Below are 14554 nucleotides of genomic sequence, written 5' to 3'. Positions count from 1 at the left end.
CGGTGATTTATGATGTTGCCAGACATCCATTCTGAAGTTTCATTTAAAAATTTGTTTGTGGGCAGAATTTGGGTCATAGACAAAACCATAGCAGTGACCCATCGAAGATGGAGGTGAGAGGGAATGTTATTACTTCTGTGATTGTTTTCTCTTTGAATTTCTTTTTTTTAATTTGACATGGGTATTTTAGAAACAAGCTGAATGCATTTTAGTGCAAAGAACTCTTACAGAGGTGAACTGAAGACTTGGGGCTTGGTTTAAACCTCGGTCTGCACTGTCCAACCTTCTCCTACGGGCTGGTGGGTTTTGTATTGCGCTCTGCAAAGGAAACAGAGGAGGAAAGGTACCTCAGTGTGCCTGTATATCTATGGATATCTGTAGAGCTGTGCAGGTGGTTTATGGATAATTGACTGATATGGCACAAGCTTATGCCCTGGTCAGTTTTGGCTTACTGAGAGTTCAGTTTGATGAGGTTTTAGAAGCTTATCCTGATGTATTTGTGGGGTAAATAGATTGAGACAGGTACCAAACCCCCACTGGTTCACTGAACAGACACTTGGCTTTGGCATGTGTTATAGTAACACTTGCATTGATTGTGCCATCGTTATTCTAGAGATTGGAAAATGCAAGGTTTTCTTTTTCACGGGGCAAACCACGTAGAACATACTTGTTCACAACTTCAGTCAGTTCTGAAGACATGGAACGGAATTGCTTGATTTTAATGACCCCGGAGTCAATTTAAAAATGTGATTATCCTGTGCTTCAGACAGATTCTGTTGTTAAAGCACTTTTAAGGAGTATCCCTTGGTAATTGCAAGCTTTCCCTGCAGTTGGGTGGCCATGTTGTGGCCGTGGTGACAGTCAGGGCCAGGCCTTGCCCTGACAGCAGGCATAGCACAAGCTCACCCTGCAGTGCAGTGCGGAGGAGCAGCACAGATCTGGGCTTCTTGCAGTCAGATGGCTTTGAAATACAGTCCATTAGTTTATTGTCCATATGGAACCGGCACTCTGGAAATGTAGAAGCAAAGAAACGAGTGGCAGCTGAGAAATTCCACTGACCCAGTTCAGTGTAATTACAAGGTTGGAACTGGGGCCAGAAGGGTTGAGCTCTGCCTGTAACGTCTCAGCGCTCAGCCCCGTCTGAACGGCATTACCTCATCTCACATCCATCCGGGAGCAGAGCTCCAAATCCCACAAGAACAGAGCCAAGTTATCCAAGGTCGTTGTGCGAACAGAATGTGGAGAATTCTCTTCCCATCTCAGTTACCAGGCCATGCTGACTGGCCTGGGCTGCAGCCTCACATCTGTGAGGGTCACTTTGGTTTGGGTGAAATCTGTGTGTCAGATGGTTCCTTGGCACTGCCTTTCCCACGTGTTCCCTGTGTCAGGTGGGAGGGAGGGACCGGGGTGTCAGCAAGAAGGGAAGGGTAAATACGCTGCAGTGCCTGGTAGAATAGCAGCTTTCTGTGAGCACATGGCAGCAGTTGGAACAAACGACATGCTGCTTCCAGTGATGGCATCCACAGAGCCTCAACTGCTGGGAATGCTTCTAGCCCCAGTAAATGCCTTTTCCCTTGAGTTCTTCTCAGGAAAGGAATCAGCTTTTATATTGTGTGCAGCAGACTCCATCTCTGTTTATTCGGTCATTTTGAAATTCTTGTGATAAAAAAACAGGTAGAAAAAAACCCCCAAGACATTGCATAGAAGTATTAGTAATTCAGAAGTATTTGAAGGATTGGATTTTTCTTGGAGTGAGCCCCAGCAGTGTTTTTTTGTTTGTTTTTTTCATGTGCATGTTTTTATAATGCTGTAAATAGTGACAGGGATAATGGGCTAAGTTACACAGTCGAAAAATTCAAACTGGGACTGTTGTTTGGGTTTTTTAAAATCCATATTAATTTTTGTATATATAGATGTAAATATTAAGGCCATGAAATGAGGCAGAGAAATAATGTATTGAGTAAAATACAATGCATGTACAAACACAGATTTTTAGTATAGGTAACAGGTGACAACGTGAGTAGAAAAATAAAGCATGGAGTTTTAGAGTGCTAGCTAAAACATTTGCTTGATCTTTCTTCAGTATTTTTTAGATCTTGAAATAATGCTTGTTGCCATTAACAAAATGTCATAGTTGTGAGATCAGGGTTTGGAAGAATCTTTGCTTCATTTCAGACTTTTCTGAAGATGGTATTACATTCTGTTGTTTATTTTGTTTCCCCAGTTCTGGCATAAGGGCTGTGTCATTTGAAGTGAGTTTGTCCAGCAAAGGCTTTGATTGTCACGGTGTGGATTAACAGTGGCAATTTCTTGCTCTGTGCAGTGGAGAAGTGTTGCTGAATTTCACTGATTATTTAGATGGAAATTAAAAAATAAGATTTCCTATGAAGAGTGCTGATAACACTCCAAGGGCCTTTTTCCCAGAAGCTACCATAACTCTTGGGTTATTTAATATTAATAAGTAGAGTTGGGTGAGTTTTTTCTCAAATTGCACCCTGTAATTTTTAAGGGCTCAGTCAATGATCTTATTGATTTTTAAAAAAATTTTTTTTAATATAACACTCTGGTAGATTTTTCTAAAACTTGCTGTTATTTTATAAATGTAACTACTTGTTGAAATATGAAAGCATTGTGAAAAGTTTTAACTACACTTCTCGTGTCACTTATACATCTACTGACCATTCTCAGTAGCTTCTTCTTTCCTTGCGTGAGCTTAAATTACATTTTCATTATTTTTATCAAAATAAAATGAAGAAATAAAGTCGTTTATTTCTTTGTGTTTATCTTGAAGGTAATCAATGATAAAAATACATAAGCAATACAAAAACTGCTTTTAATTGTCCAGGTATTGTGAAGTGTATTTCTGAAATTGCTCTAGTAGATGTTGCTTTTTGGATTACTTTCTATAGGTATGGATTATGTGGAATTTGTCTCAAACTCTGTTTGCAGAGTGCAGACAAGCCTCGCAGCTCTCAGCTTTCCGTAGTTAGAGCAGCAGGGTGCTGGAGGAAGCCGGGCCTGAGGGATCAGCCCCTGCCATGGTGCGGGTAGATCGCAGTGCAGCCCGGCTCGGGGGACGGGAGGGAAACCCGTCTGCTGGAGGGCACAGTACGGGAGAGCTGTTACGTTCTTAGCAAAAAACAGTCTCCCCGTGTACCCTAAAGAATGAGGAGTGAGAGCATTATCTTGCAAATCAGTCTAAGGGACAGATCGTGGAACTGAATCCTGCCGGCAGATCCTGCTCTCGCAGGGGGTGCTCCTGCAGGGCACTGGTGGCACTCGCTCACCGCGGTGTCCCAGGCACTGGGAACTGCTGCTGGCAGGGCTGGAGCCTGGCGGAGCTGCCTGTCTGCCCGGGACTGCCTGCACTGCTGTACTGATTTATTGGATTTCAGGTATATAACGTTTTCATATGGAACAGCGGCTGATAAAAGATCACAACCTCCTTTCCTGGCAGTTGCAATTTCTTCCTGACAATTCCTCCAAGGTTGCAACTTCAGGAATTTCACACAGCTGCCCCCACAGAAGGGGGGAGAAAGGGGAGGAGAAAGAATACTGAAATGTTTTATCCTCCCTCAGTGGAATATGGAATTTCCTGCATTGTTTTCTGGGTGTCCAGGGTCTGGAATAGGCAAAACTCCCATATAGTTCACTAACACATTTTGCACAAATATTTGTGATAGAGTTTTAAAACATCATCTTTTTTTTTTTTTTTCTGCTTATCATTGCTCCCTGAAGTGTTTTCCTTTTCTCTCAGCTCTGTTCCTCATCTCAAATAATACTGATCTCCTACCTGTCTTGTCCTTCCCATTGGTTTCAAACTGGCTCAGATACTTGGCAGTATTTTCCAAAGCAAGCAGCCAGTTACCATGTGCATGAGTCGTTATTTATATGCACTATTTGGGAGTCAGTGCTGCCTAACTTTTAGGTAGGATTCTCCTCCTCCCTGCCAGTCTGTTAGGAGGTGCTGCAGAGGGATCACTCAGCCTTATTGCTGAGTAACAGAGGCACCCAAGTGCAACTGGCACTTGAGTCCAACAGCCCTTCCTGGGGTGGCACTGCTGGGTGTGTCGCGTTAGTTTGTCTCCGAAAGTGGCCGTGTAGCTGTAAAGAGGTGAACTGGAGTTTATTTGGTCTGTCGGTGGTAGCTTGGTTTTATAGCCCTGCCTGGAAAGAAAGTTAGGTGTAACAGAATTGTCTGTGGCTCTGGCAGGTTTGTGCCCTTCCTAAACCTCCGGTTCCCTGCTGTTACTTGTTGCTGTAGTGTCTCTGTCTCTGGTCCTTTGCAGTTCCACACCTGGCAGGCACTGAGGCCTGGGCAGCAAAGTGGGTAACCTGGTTCTGTTCCTGGCATTGTTTTACCTGGGTGGGGAAAGAAACATCAAGTCACTTCCCTCTGCTTCCTTTCCTCCTTCCTTGTGATGCACAGAGTGATAATGACTTCCTTATACCAAGTCTGGGAATGAAATACCTGTATGTAAAGATTTCTTTATTAAAGAATTTGTAGTCTTGAAAACAAAATACTTCAAAACACACAAAACCCACTCTTTGTAAAACCTTGTTTAAGCAAAAGGACACAGGGAGGGATCAGCATTCTGTATCTCTCTGGATCTTGGTAGATCTCAGAAAGGTGGACACGGGCTGTGGGCTGGCAGAAGTGACAGGCAAAAGCATAAATACTAACTTCACTTACATTGCTGAAGTGGCTCATGCCTGTGGACGTGACTCCTAAACAGGAATCAGAAGCCTTGCCAAAATTAGGGGGTGTCTCAATGCAATATTCAGGCAGTCCTTTCATGCTTTAATAGCAACATTGCAGAATCTCCTCTGGTCTCTCCTGGATTCCTCCAGGCTGCAGAGCTCAGCCGGCTGTGGGACAGAGGACCTGTGTTCTGCACTCCTTGAGGCAGGCTCAGTAAAGCTCTGGGCTGGGCTCACTGTTTCCAGGCAGCAGCAGTTCACAGCCCTCTGTCCTCATCTCTTACCTTGCTCTCAAGGCCCTGTTACAGTCACATATGGGGAGATAATTGCCAGGTCACTTGGCAGATTCACGTTGGCAAGCAAGGTCCAGAGTGTTCCAATGAGAAAGGAGGTACGAAGCTGGCACACCAACACCTCTGGTCAGAAGAAACAAGTAAGACAGATGAAGTTTCCATGCACATAACGCAATAAGTTACCCACTTGACAGAAGGACTGAGGGCAAGATGCTGATATTGATACCTCCCACATCCTCTTTAGAGGGAAATTTTTTTAACCCCGACAATAGTTAATTAACTATTTTAAAAGTACCTCTAGAAATATTAAATAGTTGGGTTTTGTGTGTTGAGGGGGTGGTGGTTGTGGGTTGTTTGTGGGGGGAGTTGGTGGAAGTTTGCCTTCACAGAGATAGCCACTGCCTTCTCCCTATGGAGGAACAGAAAGTGTAGTTGCATCAGACCTTGAGTGACAGCCCTCCCGGGGGCAGGGACAGGCACTCTGGGATGAGAGCTTTGCCATGACAGAACATAGCTTCTGCTTTATGGCAGGGGCCTGGGGCAGAAAAATGCCATGAGATGGAAAGATTTTATCGATGCTGGTTGGAAATAACCTGGATGACTACCTGTGATTTTATTACTTGGGGGTAACATGGAAAGCCTGGTCTCCTGCCAGGAAAACTTGCATGGCACCACACAGTGTCTTTTCCTCCCAAAGCCTCATTTCTAGAGAAGTAGCATTTAATGCTGTCCTGTGACTCAGCTGGATGGGTCTGAGATTCTTCTAGAAAAGGCAGTGGGGCCTGAGGTTTGTCCTCTGCCCATTACCCCTTCTTAGAAGTGTAAGTCATGAAGTCTTACTCCTGCTGGGTTCTGGTGCTCTGGGTTATTAAAACACATCCCTTTTCCTAGAAGAGGTGTGATATGAACACAGCTGATCTCTGCGGGCTCACCCTGTCTCTCATGCTAAGGTACCAACTGAGCAGAGAAAACAAACTAAGAAGTTTTTAATGTGTCCTTATGGAAACACAAATGGATTTTTCCCCCTGTTTTAATTTTGTGCTGATCCAGAGAGACAGTATATGATAGTTTAACAGAAAAGAAAAAAATCAGCAATTTTACTGCAATTTTAATTTTAAATTTTAAAAATTTTCATTTTGCTTTTAAGTAAAGTGAATTAATCTGATCTGCCTCAGACAGTAAACTGCTTTCTGCTCTATTAGTATGGATTAAATACAAACTAATGCCATTAAATGTGTCAGAGTGGAGCAGAGGAGAAAAACTGTAATTTTCAGCTTTGTTATCAGTCCTCCTGACTTGCCTAAATTTTACTGCCTTCTGATCATGTAAATGTGTGATTGTCTGTACCAAATGTGTGGTACTCTGTACCACAGAATACTATTGGGACACAACTCAGCAGCTGTGAGTTTGAAAACAGGAGAAGCACTTGGGTTTGCTGAGTTTTCCTAATGTGTAGCGGGTTTGCTGAGTTTTCCTAATGTGTAGCAGGTTTGCAGAATGTCTGAGGTGCAGAGTGATGATTCAGGAGGCAAACCAGCCTTTCCTGGCAGGCTTTGACAACTTACTGAAGAGAAAAGGTATTGCTTGATTTTCTATTCAAGTTGTGCATTGGCTACAGGCTGTTGCAGCAGCACAGTGCAGGACCCTGGGGATGCCTTCCCAAAGATTTTTCCAGTGGCTCTGTGACTTTGTTGTAGACAGATTTGACATAGATCTGACATAGATTCCTGTGCTGGTTTCAAACGTGCACAAGGACACTGTAAGGATCCAGAACATGCAGTAGTAGTTCTAGGAGTGCTCGGAAAAGCTGTTGCCAGTGTCTCTGGAAGGCTGCAGGGTGTCCCTCGTGCAGACATGGCACTGAGGGGCTCCACTGCTTTGTCCTGCCCCTGCAGTACCAGGACTGCTGGAAATGCCCCTTGGCCTGCCCTGGCTGGGCCAGGCTCCAAGGGGGGCAGCATCCAGCTGAAATGCCAGCAGGGATTTCCCACTGCCCCCCTGGCATCCGGCAGGATTGGAGTGCTCTGCATTACCCGGCTGCGAGGTTTCCAGGGGGAAAGCTGTACCCCAACACCACCTTAGGGGGCGTCTCCCGGGAGGAAAGCAGTGGATCCAGTGTTACATCCTTAACAGTCTGTAGCCATGACAGGGCAGCACCTTGTGATGACCTGAGGCCCAGCTCTGCATTTTAGGAAGTAGCTTCCCCTGAAGTGATTTGTTTAACAGTTTTCTGATGTGCTGGCTGCTTTCCTTGGTGTATCTGTCCGTGTTCTTCCTCTGCAGCATGAGTTACTGTTCCATTTGTGCTCCATATCCTCTTCTCTTATTATTCTTCAGTACTAGGTGATCATATGTTTGAAGAATTGGTTTCCTCATTAAAGAACTCAGTTATTTTGTCTCAATGACTATCAATTTTCTTTTTTTTTTTTTTTTTCCCTTAACCGGAATTCTTCTTCAAGAAGCTTCTCACCTGTTGTATTTTCTTCATTTCTTTATAGGAATTGCCTCTTTCAGGAGGTTTTCTGTTGTCCTCTGTGGCAACAGTGCTGCAGTTTGCCTTTGCTTACAGTGATGTCCCTGAAGTGATCAATCCCTGAAACTTGTTGTGTTCAGGTTGATGGTGAAACATTGTCTATGTAGGTTGACTTGTCAGGAGGTGACACGAAGGGAAAAGTGCTTGTTGTTTGTTTATGATCAGTCTGAACCCCGTTTCTGTTGTGCCTAAGGAACTTTGGTTTTTAGGACAATAATTTAATTGAAGGTAGCGTTTTGATATCCTGGAAGTCCACAGAAGTGACAACCACTTCAGTAGCTGACAGTTTTGGAGAGAAGTCTCCAGGGAAGAACAGTTCAGCTGAATGAGGAAAAAAAAGGCAGTTATTTTTAAAGAACGGTATCAAAACCCACAAAGCCTACATATGCAATTTGAGTGAAACTGGTATAGAAGATGTTAATGAGTTTTAACTTCTTGATAATTCTAATGGGCCTGCTTTGTTCTGTCAGGGGTCTTAGGAATGCAAGTGTTGGATTTCTTCAAGGATGAACTTTACATGTACTTTGGTTTGTAGACAAATTACTTCTGAGAGTGAAAAAATAACTGGCCTGGGGACATGTGCATTACTTCCCTGTTCTAAGAGGGAAATTTCAGTTAGCCACAGTTGGTATCTTTACATTCCTGAACTGCAAAGAAACCCAGATGCACTAGGAAAAGAGGAAAAAAAAAACCTACAGAAGGAAAGTAAGTACCTAGAAACATTAACAGCCATACTTTACAATCCTGGCTCCTGCTCTGCCTGGATATTAGTACCCAACATAGCCCTTATTCCTGAGAGGTGCTTTTTATCCTGTTTTTCAGAAGTCCCTGTAATGGGAATCCCCAGCCATGTCCTCCTTCATGCTTAGGAGGCTTTCCTAAGGCCCAGCCAGCCCAGCATTGCCCTCCTGGCAATGAATGCCATTAACCCAGCGGGCAGAGCCCTGCTGAGCCCTGCACGTGACGCGGCAGGGTGGGGTGACTGCACCTGAACCCCCGTCCAAAATGTGGATGCAGTTGTAAGGATGCCCCTGGGATCTTTTCTCTGGAATGCAGATGCCCAGGTCGCTGAAGGTCACGTGCTCAGCCCTGCTGTGTCAGTGCCCGTGGTTCCCTCCATCCCTGAGTGCCTGGTTTGTCCCAGCCCGTGCATGGCCAGGCCCAGCTGGACACAGCTGCTGGGGGGCAGAACCCTCCTGCCCTGCTGAGGACAGAGTGAGCTCCAGTGAACTTGGTGCCCTCAGGAGCAGAGCAGCAGCTCGCAGTGTGCTCACCCAACTGTGTCCATGTTGGAGGTGATGAGTAACATTGCCCACAGACAGAGCACAGTCAGGAGACATGCTCTCCTTCCTCCCAAGGCAGAGGCAGGAGAGCAGTAAAGGTGTCCATCTCTGCAAACAGATGTCACTGAAATGCTGCAAGCTAAACAAGGAATAATTAGGGTTAACGTGCTGCGGTTGAGTTCTTAAACCCACATATGAGAGCAATGTCTTAGACAGGAGGATCTGATTGAAGGTCAGTTGTTACTTGCTAAACTGGCCTGACTGAATGGAAAACGATTTAGCTGCTTGCTTTTTGAGGTGGCAGGTGTTTATAGCAATCCCTTCTCTGCCAGTTTGGTTTTGCTTTCAGTGCAGGTCTTTTAAAACACACATTCTTGTCTGTGTAAATACTGAAACCTTCTACTAGAATTGTGAGTGCTTAAATACCTGAAACCTTGGCACCATATGTTAACTGCCTTTTCTAGAAGAATCTCATCCAGTTACTGGGATTTAATCTTGAAGCAAATAACTGATACATGTCAAGTATTTTATCTTGTAGTTTCCTTTAAGCTTGGAGCCTTATCTAACTGAAGTCTCTCCCTTATTTCTAGCAAAATACTGTTTCACTATATGAATTTTACCTTTCTGCCCTCTGTTTAGCATGGGGAGAGATTTAAATATGCAATATTTTTTTGTTTTCAGTTCAACTTTTAAATGAATTCATGGAATACAAATAATAGATATTTTTATTACAATACAGTAATATGGGAAAAAATGAAAAATATATATGGGGGGAATCTACCACTAGAGAGAGCTTACTGAGAGTTCTGAAAAAGGTGGTGTGTGTTTGTAAATAAAAACACAATTTAAAGTTGGAACAGTGTATATACGTGTTAGCTGGGTGGTGATAACTAAGAAATTTTGACATACAGAGTTTTGTGGAAGCAGAAAAGAAACCACAAGCTGCTAGTAAAAAAAAGTTACTATTTTTAAATCTATATTTGATCTATGGATTGCAAAGACCCTCAGATACCTGAGTTCTCAATTAATTTCCCAGGCAGAATTGTAATCTGGTTTATGCTGACTTTATGCTATATAATAAAGGCCAAATTAAATAGTGGGTGGGCTTGGAGTAACCTGGTCTAGTGGAAGGTGTCTCACGGCAGACATGTGGAATGAGATGAGCTTTAAGGTCCCTTCCACCCCAAGCCATTCTGGATTCTCTGCTATATTGAGAATATAGATGTCTAGCCAGTGTCTGGACTCCTGTGGTGAATACATTGTGCTCTGTTTCCATTGAGGGGATAAGGGACAGCACTTACCCAATCTTTCCAGGTAAGAGCCAAAGCTGACATACCTGCCAGTCAGCTGGAATGCTTTGCTTCCTTCCTACTGCCCACGAAGACAAGAGGAAAAGCAAAGTGGAAATGAGAAGCAGAAGCTGGGCTGTAACCTTCAGGAGCTGCCAAGGGCTGGTTTTACCTGGGCTGTGTGGGTGGAGAACAGCAGCTGTGCTCCTTAACTGAGGCTGGCTTTGGTAGTGGGAACGACCAGGGAGAAATGGAAGGAGGACAAGGAATTAGGGGGATTTCAGACTGGAGAAGTGCATGATAATAGTGTGTAAAATGGCCATCTCCACATAGCTTGTCACATCTTAGGAATCCTGGTACACCTTCCCCTGCTTTAAGAGGCACTGTAAGTATGAATGTGTATTATCTAATTAAACATTCATCAAAGGTTTTATCAGAATCAGTTTACTTATGTGCCCCCCAAATTAAAACCAAACAGCTGATTCAAAATCCTCTCTAATTTGAAGTCCTTAAAAACACTCAACGTAATTTTTTTATTATTAAAAAACATAACAAATAAATACTTTGCTAGTCATTTCCTGTCAGCCAATCTCATGTGAGGACAAAAGCTGTTATTTCTGTGAGGTCACTGTGACAGAGGGGTTATGAGTGCAGTAAACTAGACATCAGCATCACATAGTGGCTACCGGGTAGACAGAAGGCCTATTTATGTGGCAAGCAAAGGATGGGGAAAACGAAGGCATTCAGGGATTCTGAGGGCAAAATTGATCACCAGGCCACTAAATAGCTAAACTGTCTAACTCCTGAACAATTACTGTGATTCAGGAAGCTCGGGAGGTTTGGGCTTGGCTTTGGAGGAAGCAGAAGTCAGGAGAGGATGAACAGATTTCACTCAAGGGGAAGAAGTTGAGTATCTGTCCAACAAGTTTTTGTTCATGTTCCTGACAGTAGTTTGGGGGTTTGCTTTGCTGATAACTAATACCAAAGTGATCTTCTCACAGATCTGTAAATAAACAGTATACCAGCGTTAGAGGAGTGGCAACAGAACCACGTGTGCCTCTTATGTCAGGGGGCTTATTTGGGGGTAAAATTTCATTGCAGTGGATTTGCCCCTTCCACCACTACAGAAGGGGTAAGGGATAGGAGGAAGCTGAGCAAGATTTGAAAGGATACAAACAGTCTGAGGAAAAAAATTCAAAACATTTAGGCTCTTAAACCTTGACTGTAGCTTACTCTATATGACAGCTTATCGGTGTACAGTGAGGTCCTGCACCTCGATTAAATATATATGTGTATCTGCCAGGATAGTAAAAGCCACAAAACAATCAAACATTTCTGCACAAAGATGATTTTTCCCCCCCTTTTTGAATATTAAACTTGGTAGGTCAGATGAGCTTTGTAACTAAATGATTGGCTTCTGTTCCTTTCACTCCCTGACTCTTCTTCCAGAGGCACTGTTGCAGTGCTCCAGACTCCTAAAACCACAGGCTGGTAGTCACATACTGACGTTTGCTTTCTGCTTTACTCTACTCCATTCCATGACAAGGACTTTTCCTTTTCAGAAACTGGGGAGGGTTTCAAGGTTTCGTTTCCATTCTTACTTGTCAGCAGGAACTTGTGTTAGAATCAGATCCTTTGGACTGGAAATACTAAAGTGCTGCACTAGTGTTGGCTGATAATTTTTGTGGCCTTCACTTTAAACCAACTTCTAAGTTGTTGAATCATTCTAACTTCACTTCTTTGCACTAACTGTTGCACTGACATGTTGAAGTAATGTAATTGTAGTGTTGGGAAACACTGGTCTCAGTTTCTGACTAACTGCTTTTGGTTTGGTCTAGGTCTTCTGAGGCCTTGTCCACAAAAGGGTGTTTGTCAGAACTGCTGTTCCAGTGTGATTATATGGCAGTACCAAACAAACAGTGTCATGCTCGAGGTGTTCACTCTTGCATTAATGGGGACCTTTTTTTAGTATAGCTTAGTTCACTTACTTGATATAATTTGAACTAAAGCAAGACTATTCAGACAGGCATTTGCAGGAATTCTATTAACATAGTTCAAAACACGCCTTAAGTGATGGGTAGGACTGGGAGCATAGACAAGCCTGCTTTCCTCCTGGTCCCCAGGAACAGAAACAGGATATCCACTGACTTCAGTAGGAGCTGGATTAGGTTTTCTGTGGTTATTTACTGGGAGTATGTGGGCATCCCATTTTGGTTATGTTTCTGTCATGTAAATCTAACATGGAAGTCCATGGATTGAAAAAACCATCACAGCTGATTGTCTCAAGCTCTGATTTTTCTGAATGCTGTTACTCATTTTCTGTGACTTTACTGAGTGTGGATTGTAATGTAGCAGTGAAGGTACACCGACACAGGAGGGGGGTGTGTGGGGACATGCTGTCACCTACATCTGTAGGAGTTAGAGCTGCTGTCTGTGTTACATGGGCTGTTTTCCTGTGCCTCCTGTAAATATCCACTATATTTACAGCCTTGAACTGCCAGGGGGACTTGGCTTTGTGGGGAAGAAATGATTCCATCCGTAGGAGACACACTTGCCTCTTGGGTCCCTTTTGTTGGTGGGAACCTGTAGGAATTGGATGGAGATGTGGCAGTTACAGGAGTGCTTACACTGTCTAATGGAGCTGAATCATTTGAGTTTCATTATGGGTCGAATGATAGTCATCTGTGGTGAGCCATGGAGAGCCAGGGAAGGGAAGTGGGTAAGGAGGACTGTCAGCATTCTTTAAAGTGTTCAGCCAGGTGAACAGGCAAACTGGAAAAGACAATGTCTAACTTTTATTACATTGGCCTGCATGTAGTGTATATGTGTATTCCTTTGATTTATGCTTCTCTTTGTGTATCGTGCAATATCTCATGCTTTTATAATTCAGAACTAGTAAACCAAAGGAATTAGTTGTTTGGATAAGAGGGGAAATGGCATGGAGTAGATGTGCCTGTTGGGAGAACAGGGCAGGCTGGGAGCAGGTGATGTGGCTTCAAGCTTTCCTTTTAGAAATCACTACTTTTTCTATCTTGTTTTTAGTAGGTTGGGGGAGTGTCACAATAACTATTTATTTAAGACTTTTAGTGAATGGATTGTGTACATCCTGTTTCTTCTGCACAAGCATTTGGATTGCAAAAATCCTCACAAAAATGGGTGTGACTCTGCCCATTTGTTGGCAGCCTCAAAGCAGCTGGGCAGATAGAGCTGTGGTATTAAGCTGAGAGTTCCACACTTCCAGGTAGGTCGAGAGATGGCTGCCACGGGTCAGGTTTAATAGATGTAAAGCTGAATACATAACAGAATGGCAGATCTTGTGTTACTCAGATTTTAAATGGTTTAGGACTAGAGCTGAGGCTCCCTGGCACAACTGGAGTCCATGCAATCTCTTTCCTAAACAGTGCTGCCCAAGTCCAAGCTGAGGGCTCTGAGGCCATCTGGCCTGTCTGTGGAACTCAGTGGAGCTCTTGTGCTCACTGCTGTGCCCAGTTCAGATCTGAAGGGCAGCCTGGTGTCCCTCACCCAGCTGCCCCTGTTGGCACAGCCCTGAGTCTGCTCCTCAGTGAATTCTAAAACCAGGGGAAGGTGGGGTTGGGAAGGGGCTGTTCCTCCCGTGACAGGTAACTTGTGCTGGGCTAATTGCTGTCTAATTTACTAACTGCAAATCTTACATTTAAGAAAAAAAGCAACACTGTTAAAAGTATTTCCATATAGTCCTACTTATCTTTTTAGTGATAAAAGAAGGGATTTAGAAGTTCAGAAAACTCTGCATCTTTGATCCATGCCTGGCAAGTGTCCCAGCAGGGCTAGTGCCATCAGCAAGCAGTGGTCCTGCCTCTCTGTAATGAGGAGTCTGCAGCAGGTGTGTTATCTGACCAAACCAGGGCCTTGGCTGTCCCTGCCCCGTTTATTTGCAAAGTATTACAGAGTGTATAGGGCAGAAAACGAGTGTTGCTTATTTGCTTTGCTAAGTGGGGTGGGTGTGTCTGTAAGCACCCTAAATGGTTACTTTGCTGTTGTGCTACATTCATACAGCCCGGGTCAGGCTGACTCCCGTGGCAAGGGACCTGTGGGGAAAAGAAGTTTGCAGGACTGTTAATTAAATCTGTATTCCCAGGGCATCTGTTGTGCTGGTGGTGTTTCTCTCTCTTCAAATTCAGAAATTTGATTATTGCAGAAGGCTTGTAATGCTCCCTGTGTGTTTGCCTTAGTTTTCATTTAGTCCAGGTCACTTTATGCAGCTGGTGTGGCTGTGTGAGCATGTCTCACGTACACTAACTTCTGACCATGAGCATTTGTTAGTTCAGACCCTGTATAAAAGGTTTCCTTTTATCTTAGCTGGATTCTTGGTGGTTTTCAATAGTCAGTGCAGATGCTTGAGTGAAACAAGTCTGTAACAGGGGGTCCTGCTCACCAGTTGTTCAGTTACTGTAAAAGTGCCTTTGGTGTTGTGCA

General features: G+C 43.8%; 1 protein-coding gene and 1 long non-coding RNA gene across 2 annotated transcripts in view; one reads left to right on the top strand and one right to left on the bottom strand.

Moving 5' to 3' along the window:
• The window catches only part of LOC135413923 (uncharacterized), a 193153-nt gene that overhangs the window by 10726 nt on the left and 167873 nt on the right, over positions 1-14554 (top strand). The window lies entirely within an intron of this gene.
• LOC135415236 (uncharacterized) lies at positions 699-1496 on the bottom strand. Its single transcript, XR_010431024.1, has 2 exons — positions 1155-1496; positions 699-1008 (listed from the first exon to the last, which is right to left on the bottom strand). It is a non-coding gene; the product is annotated as an uncharacterized LOC135415236 (long non-coding RNA).

Source organism: Pseudopipra pipra, chromosome 5, assembly GCF_036250125.1.
Source record: "Pseudopipra pipra isolate bDixPip1 chromosome 5, bDixPip1.hap1, whole genome shotgun sequence".
Classification (NCBI taxonomy): Eukaryota; Metazoa; Chordata; class Aves; order Passeriformes; family Pipridae; genus Pseudopipra; species Pseudopipra pipra.
The sequence above is the reverse complement of the archived record's forward strand: the minus strand, read 5'-3'. Positions and strand labels throughout refer to the sequence as shown.